This window comes from Atta colombica, unplaced genomic scaffold (assembly GCF_001594045.1).
Source record: "Atta colombica isolate Treedump-2 unplaced genomic scaffold, Acol1.0 scaffold13, whole genome shotgun sequence".
NCBI classification, from domain to species: domain Eukaryota; kingdom Metazoa; phylum Arthropoda; class Insecta; order Hymenoptera; family Formicidae; genus Atta; species Atta colombica.
In genome coordinates, this window is record NW_017259217.1 from 1117610 (window position 1) to 1125375 (window position 7766).

The 7766-nt window shown below is 32.1% G+C and overlaps 1 protein-coding gene across 1 annotated transcript in view; it reads right to left on the reverse strand.

Annotated features, from left to right (window-relative positions):
• The window catches only part of LOC108684273 (eyes absent homolog 4), a 10497-nt gene extending 5743 nt beyond the window's left edge, over positions 1-4754 (reverse strand). Inside the window, exon 1 of the mRNA XM_018188510.1 lies at positions 4603-4754. The gene's annotated coding sequence lies outside the window, so the exon portion shown is untranslated. The remainder of the gene's footprint in view (positions 1-4602) is intronic.
• Between the last annotated feature and the right edge of the window lie 3012 nt (positions 4755-7766).

Sequence of the window (7766 nt, forward strand, 5' to 3'; positions counted from 1 at the left end):
ATAATAATTTATAAATAATAAAAATAAGACTTTAATATCATAAGATTAAAATAGTACATTTCGACACTAAGTCTTTATCAGCTAATAAAATAAGTGATTAATTAATAAGATTAATTAATAAGATAATTACTAATTAAGCGTCATAAAAAAGATATTAATCGCAAGATTAAATCGTATAAATAAAGAGGATCTTCTAAAAAGTCATTTAAAAAATCACGCACACAAATTTAAGCAAATTAAAAATCAGAAATAATAAATTATAAAATTTCGAAATAAAATAATCGAAGATGAAAAGCTGAGGTTTGTTTACGCAGTTAAAAAGTTAAAATTATTCGTTGTGCGAGAAATGTTAAATTAAGTCATGTGGTAAATGTTAATATTAATTGCCTATATGTTACATTCGTCTACGAGGAGTCCCAATTATGTATCTCAACTTTCAATAATGACTGATAGTCATTGACACCAGTTCTCATCTCTCGAAAATAACTGTTATAATAGATAAAAACACACCAATATCAGAATAATGACCATATAGAAATCAAATTAATATCAAATGTGATCAATAGAAAATAAAAGTTTCTATATATAAACATGTGAGTCAAAGGAAAAATGAATTATATGTGTGTTTTTTAAACCAGAAACGGTTACTTTTTAATTCAAATCCTTTACATAGAACCAATTAAGTAATTGGCGTTGATGAAATAGACTGTAAACGTATTGATTCAGCGCAATAAAGCGAGGAAAGATGTTAAGGTAACAAACTATGTTTGTATATATTATTTAGCATTGTTGATAAAACGTTGCGGTTAATACTCAGACAAAAAGTGTCAAAATCGGGTTAAAAAATAAGATTTTTTGCTATCTAAAAGACGACTTAAAGACGTCTTATGTTACGATTTTAGACTTTGTATTATTTGGATACTTCTTTCATGATGCTTAATTATACCATTTTATTAATTGAGCATTTATTTTATTAACTGATGAAGACTCGGTGTAATCGAAACGTACTATTTTTATCTTTTGATATATTAAATCATTATTTATTAATTTTAATCTATATGTACATATGTATGTATGTATGTATGTATGTATGTATGTATGTATGTATGTATGTATGTATGTATGTATGTATGTATGTATGTATGTATGTATGTATGTATGTATGTATGTATGTATGTATGTATGTATGTATGTATGTATGTATGTATGTATGTATGTATGTATGTATGTATGTATGTATGTATGTATGTATGTATGTATGTATGTATGTATGTATGTATGTATGTATGTATGTATGTATGTATGTATGTATGTATGTATGTATGTATGTATGTATGTATGTATGTATGTATGTATGTATGTATGTATGTATATATATGACTATTTTTTTATTCCAATAATTGTATGGTACACGCGCGGAATTATTATGAATTTATACCCTAATAAGCTAAATCCAAGGCATTAAACTCTGCATCGAACGATAATGCAATCTTGCAGGTGAAGAAAGATCGCACCTGTAAGATCGCGAGGCTGCTCGTTCGCGTGAGAACTCGATTATTATCTGCCAATTGCGTGTCGAAGAGGTGGAGTGACTGGTTGGGTAGGCGTACACCATGAGGCACCGAAACCAGCCAATGGAACTTCATGCTTTGCATTATGTATTCTTTATGTTGCCAAGTCACTATCTATATCTGTACTCCGCCCTTATGCGTGCGCGTATATATGTCTCGTACATACTTTGTATGATGATGTGAAAGATACCTTTAAGAGTTCCTCGAGATGACCATTCTTGTCTTACATACATATATACATATATTCTATATGCAATCTCTTTTCAAATAGTAGTACAATTTGACTTTCCAGCTGATAATCAAGTACTTATTAATATAATAATAATAATTTAAGTACTTGATAACAGTCTTTAAGTACGAATGCTTTGAAGGAAGCTCATCAAAGATTATAATTAACATTCTGAATGAAATTAAATCATCGTTAAAAAAGTATAGCGTAAATATAACTGATTGCAGAACTCCTTAATTTGTCGTCTTCGCTTTGGAAAATTTTCATTTTATTGATGGCGAACGATTTATAGAGACATAAATTTGTTGTCACTCTATATAGCATCGTAGTTCATTTCGCTGCGCCGAGTTGCATATCTTAATGTATAGCGAAGCGAAAGATGAAAGGCACTTCGCTTATCTAAACAAAAGCCTGTGCCGAAGTGTTTATCACGGATGAGTTGCTTAGCTTGCTATCTGACTGGCTGTCTGTTTGTCAATCATCAGAGAAAACGAAATGCAGCGAAACAAGAGAAATGCCGTTGTTTAGTGCTTATCCGCAGGTCTTTTCCGTCCATCTAATGGCTTGGTTTACATCGTTGGAGAAAACGAGAGAGAGAGAGAGAGAGAGAGAGAGAGAGAGAGAGAGAGAGAGAGACAGAGAGAGAGAGAAGAAAAAGCCTAATGGCTACACAAGAGAAGTTTATCGAGACAAAAGCTTTTTGTCCGAACCTACCTACCTGCATCAAAGAACATATAAGATGCTTTTGAAAATAATGTTTTTAATCATCTTTTTTTCGTAGTAGTTGAATTTATTATTTCTTGAAAAAATTTACTATTATGAGTTTTAATACTTATTTTTTTATGATACTGTTATCCTATTAAAAAAAATATCATTTTTCTAAGATTTTTTTCAATTTTTTTTAATAGCTGGATTGGTTTCATAATAATATTATTTATTGCTCATATAGAATGTTAATTATTAAATGTCACATAACATTAAAAATTTTTTTTATTAAAATCTTATTGATCTAATGAATAAATAATCTTTAATTAATATATTTTATTTTTTTAATTTTCAACATGAGTAAATGAAGATATTAATTAACCAAGATATTAATTAACATACTCTACAGCGCTGAGAACAATTTAAGACGTTATGAATAATAATTTTTTGAAATAATATTTTACTTTTATTTAAAAAAAACTAAATATATAAAGCTCACTTGTCAAAATTATGTAAATATAACACAAAGGTATATGAAAAAAGCCGGATTACAGTTGCTAAAACATAATCATATTTCAAATGAAATAAAATAAAATAGACGTTTCGATCAAATTAGGTCATTATCAATGTTGTTACTTGTTCCGGTACATATAAAAATAGTTCCATGCTAATGGTTATACATTTGCAAATTGAACGCTTTATATTCTAACTATAATTATATATGATTAAATTAGTTACATAAAATAAAGTGACAAAACGCAATTTAATGTAACCTGCATGTTCCCTCTATTCTTATAAATGTCAATCGGTATGTAGTAGAATAAGTACGTAATTGAAAGAGCGGCCGAATACACAAGCGACGGAACAACACATTGATAATGACCTAATTGTTTCGTCGAAACGTCTATCTTATTTTATTTTATTTGAAATATGATTATGTTTTAGTAACTGTCTTAGTAATTCGGCTTTTACTTATATACCCTTGTGTTACATTTACATTGTTTTTATTTTAAATTTTGTAGTTTTTCACTGTAAAGTCACTCACAAAAAAGTAAATATTAAAACTTGATCACTTCTATGCACGTTTATTTGTGCACATTGTTTGATAAATTGTTGCGAATATAGTTCGATAAAACTATTGGTAACCTACACGACAAGTTTTTTGGAGAGACCGTATTGTCTAATACTACGCAATGGCCAATTAAAATACATTACTGTTCTAACGAGCCGAATGAGATGCATAAGTTACGCATGCTCAATTGATAATGATGTTTCATGTCTGTGTCTGTGTGTGAACATTCACAAGCAGCAATTCTCGGCTCTTTTTTCCTCTCTTTTTCTCATTTATTTAACAATTTTAGGAAAAACGTGCATGTACAGAATATTCGTGTATTCTTCAGGACAATTTAAATTTCTGACATAATTAACATATGTGAAAAGGATAGGTTAAATTATCTTTTCATAAAGAGTGTTCCTCCGAAAATAGATAAGAAAATAGATTAGTAAAATGTTAATAGAACTCTGTGCATGAAAGATAAAAAGCACATTAATAAATATTCTAAAATATTATAGATTTTATAATAAATATAATTATCTTTTAAAGTTAATAATGCGTAATGCAAAATTAATGCAATAATAATTTTAGTAATCTTCAAATACTAAATTATGATACGAAAGATGAGATATGTTAAAAGTTTATTTAAATAAATAAATTTTGTTTGTGTAGAAATAGATAATGAATTTTATAACGTCGATCTTTTTAAACAATTGATAATGCCATCTAAAATTTGTAAAAGATACAAATATACTAATTATATTTTCAACTCATTCTAATTATTCATACGATATTTTTTTCATGTGTATTGACAAAACATAAATTACTCCAACTTATATATACTTTTCTTCTATAATTTTCTTTCAAATTTATTTTTTATACTTTTATAAAAATGTTTATAAGATTTCTACGTATTTCTATCTTTGGCACCAGACTTTATTAATTTTTAAAAAGGTCCATTCCCGCGCGCGTTGTCATAAAAATAAGATCGCTGTTTGTCAGGACATCTGACATAACGATAAATCTTGATTTGATATACGTACATTAATTGTCTGAAGGGATATTCCGCCAGAAGCATTGAAAAAAGAGAAATCCTCGCGATAAATCTAATCAAGCAACATCGATCAGAACCTTACGTCGTTGGCTCCAAAATTGTTGGAGTCGAAACAGAGTGCTCCGACAAACGTGTTCAAGGATGCCGTCGACGATTGCCTCTTGACGACAGCATTATCCCGGGGATACGTAACGCGCGCGTATATCTACTACGTGCGTAAATATATCGTATTGGAATCCACACATTTACTCATTATTTTTTTTTCGTTCGAATTCACTTTCCTCGCATCTTCCAGGATCACGGAAACATCGTGCTGTGTGTTCAATCACCACCCTATGTTACGCGTGCGTTACGTTTTGTGCACCGCCCGGCACACAACACACAGACACACACACACACACACACACACACACACACACACACACACACACACACACACACACACACACACACGCAGTAAAGACACCGTCGAATACGCGATACGTCGTCGAAACAATGAAATCCACGTCGTTTCGGTCGGAGAAAACCTCGTCCGAATCGCGGACGAATCTTTCGCAGGATCAGCGCTCCGCCCGTTCGCGCAAGGGATGCAGATTGCAGAGTCAGATGTTCTGCACCCGGACAAAATCACCGCCACGCTCGCGAGATTGCGAGAGAGACTCGCTCGCGCGCCTTCAATTTTCCCGGTACGACTTTTTTTTTCTACTGGGAAATGCTTTCTCGGCGAAGATCACTCACGATGGACTCGCTATAATACCATCGTTTCCCGGCGCGTTGCATTGAGATGTATCGGCGGGTCCTCGCGCCGTGTGTGTGTGCGATACGTTGCAGGCGGCCTGTGCTGAGCAGTTCTGAGCATGCGAAATGTCGCCTGCCACCCCCGCCCGGTGATCACGTGGTCACCCGTTCATTCGACTCCTCTTCGTCGCACCTTTCCACTAGCCTTCTTTCTTTCTCTCATTCTTGTCTTCTTTGTCTCGTCCAATCTCTCTTTGTTCCACGCTCTTACTTGCAATGTTCCATCATCCTTTAACCTCTGACTTTCTCTATTATCCTTATCATTCTCTCTTTCCGTTTTCTTTTTTCTTTTTCAAAATATTTATATACATATTGCTACATGCATGAATTATGCGTGTACTAATAAAATAATTCCTCCTCCAGGATGAAAATTATATTTCCTTCTCTTAAGCATTTATCAATCATTTTGTTTTGTGTTTCCCTTCTTTTTTTATTATTTATCTATTATTTATTTTTAAAAATTATTTGTACGCAATAGTAATAAATAATACATATTTATTTGTGTAAGCTCGCAATAAATCGCAATTCTCTCTTGCGCTTTCCTTTTTTCCTTTTTTATCTCGTTCATTTTTCATCTCGTTTTCACAGCGCGGCGGGCGTATACAGGTCGTTCGTTAATTAGAGCGAGAGGATATAACGAGTCATGCGTGGGTGATGGCGCGAGAGATAAGGAAAGAGAATGAGACAACGATGAGGACGCGTGAGAAGGATAGAGGCAAAAAGAGATGAGACAGAGAGAGAGAGAGAGAGAGAGAGAGAGAGAGAGAGAGAGAAATTCTGATTGTGATTGAATTAACGTGAGTGGAGGAAGAGAGATATCTACCCCCTATATTCGAATAATTGTCACCTCTTGTCACCGTTCATTTATATTTACAAATCGTTCGACAATAAATGCTTCTCTCTGATGGGACAAGTTTTCAAAGAAGACATCGATTAAAAGAATCTATGGGCGATCTTGATAAAAATCATAGGACATGTTTTAGGATCCCATGAATTAGTAAAAAGAATAAAAAAAAGCATCGCTCGCGAGTTTTTATATTTTAATCGTTGCAATACAGTTTACATATAAAATATCGTTCGTTTTGATATTAAATTGAACTATCATTAAATTGAACTAATTATATAGATCTTATTCCCATATACTTAGCATTAAATAAAAAGAGAAAGGCGCGAATATATAACAGTTTAATGATATTTTTTTAACTTTTCTTGTGTGAGATAATTTTTGAATTAATAATTGATCTCTTGTTTTAAGAGTGAGAAAGAAAGAAAGCAAGAAAGAAAGAGAAAATTGCGACAATCCCACCTTTTTTTACAAGGAGAGAGAATTCTTGACGGGAGGTCCACGGTCCTCACCACCGGCAGTACGTCATACTACAGTGGGTTCCTGGAAGGCGAGAATGCCCCTGCGTCCTTTTTTCTCGCTTTATCGATTACGGCGCGATAAAGGCGTTGCGAGATGTCTGCTTCCTCTGTCACTCTCTGCGTGACAAAACAAATTAGGACCTTTACCATGAGTAAAATTATAAAAGGCAAAGAACGGTCATTTACTACTAGAATATTACTAGAATATAGTTTTCTGCAACCTTTAAAATTAAACTCGTGCGTTTCGCAGATTGAGAAGAGAACTGACAGAAACTAATCTTCAATTATGAATTAGTTTAAAATTATTTGAAATTCTCTTTTTTTCTATTTTTTCTCTTGTTAATATTACATTTTTATATTTCTTACAAAGTTTCTTTAAGTATACTACATATATTATTTATCTATATATATTTTTTATTCTTATTCAATATGAATATTAAAGAAAAATTGATTATTTTATTGAAAGAATTAAAATATGAAAAGAGATAAGGGAAGTTTAAGAAAGAATTTTTTTAAATCAACATTTTTTAATTAAAGATTAAAAACTTGAAATTTTGTAGCAAATGTATTTTTATTAATTTTTTAATTATTTGTTTCATATAAGACGCTATATCTTTTATCGGAATAAACTTCACGCTATAGACTTTTATACTTGAAACTTCTTTGCGGCTAATGTAACTGTAACAGCGAGAGTGAGTCTGCATTTTTCAAGAACGATGACGAAAATGAAGAACAACATGGACGGTAATATAATTTTCTACATCCTGTACCAACATCCATTGTGCGTTTTCCACCAGCTTGATGGACTCTCAAATTTCGTTAAAAGTCTTACTAACGTTACCATAAAAGCATCTTAAGAAACCTACTCGTTTAAGCGTTTCACTCACGAACGTTTTGTAATTGTTTCAGAGTTCATTTCATAGAGAATAGAAAGAGAGAGAGAGAGAGAGAGAGAGAGAGAGAGAGAGAGAGAGAGAGAGAGAGAGAGAG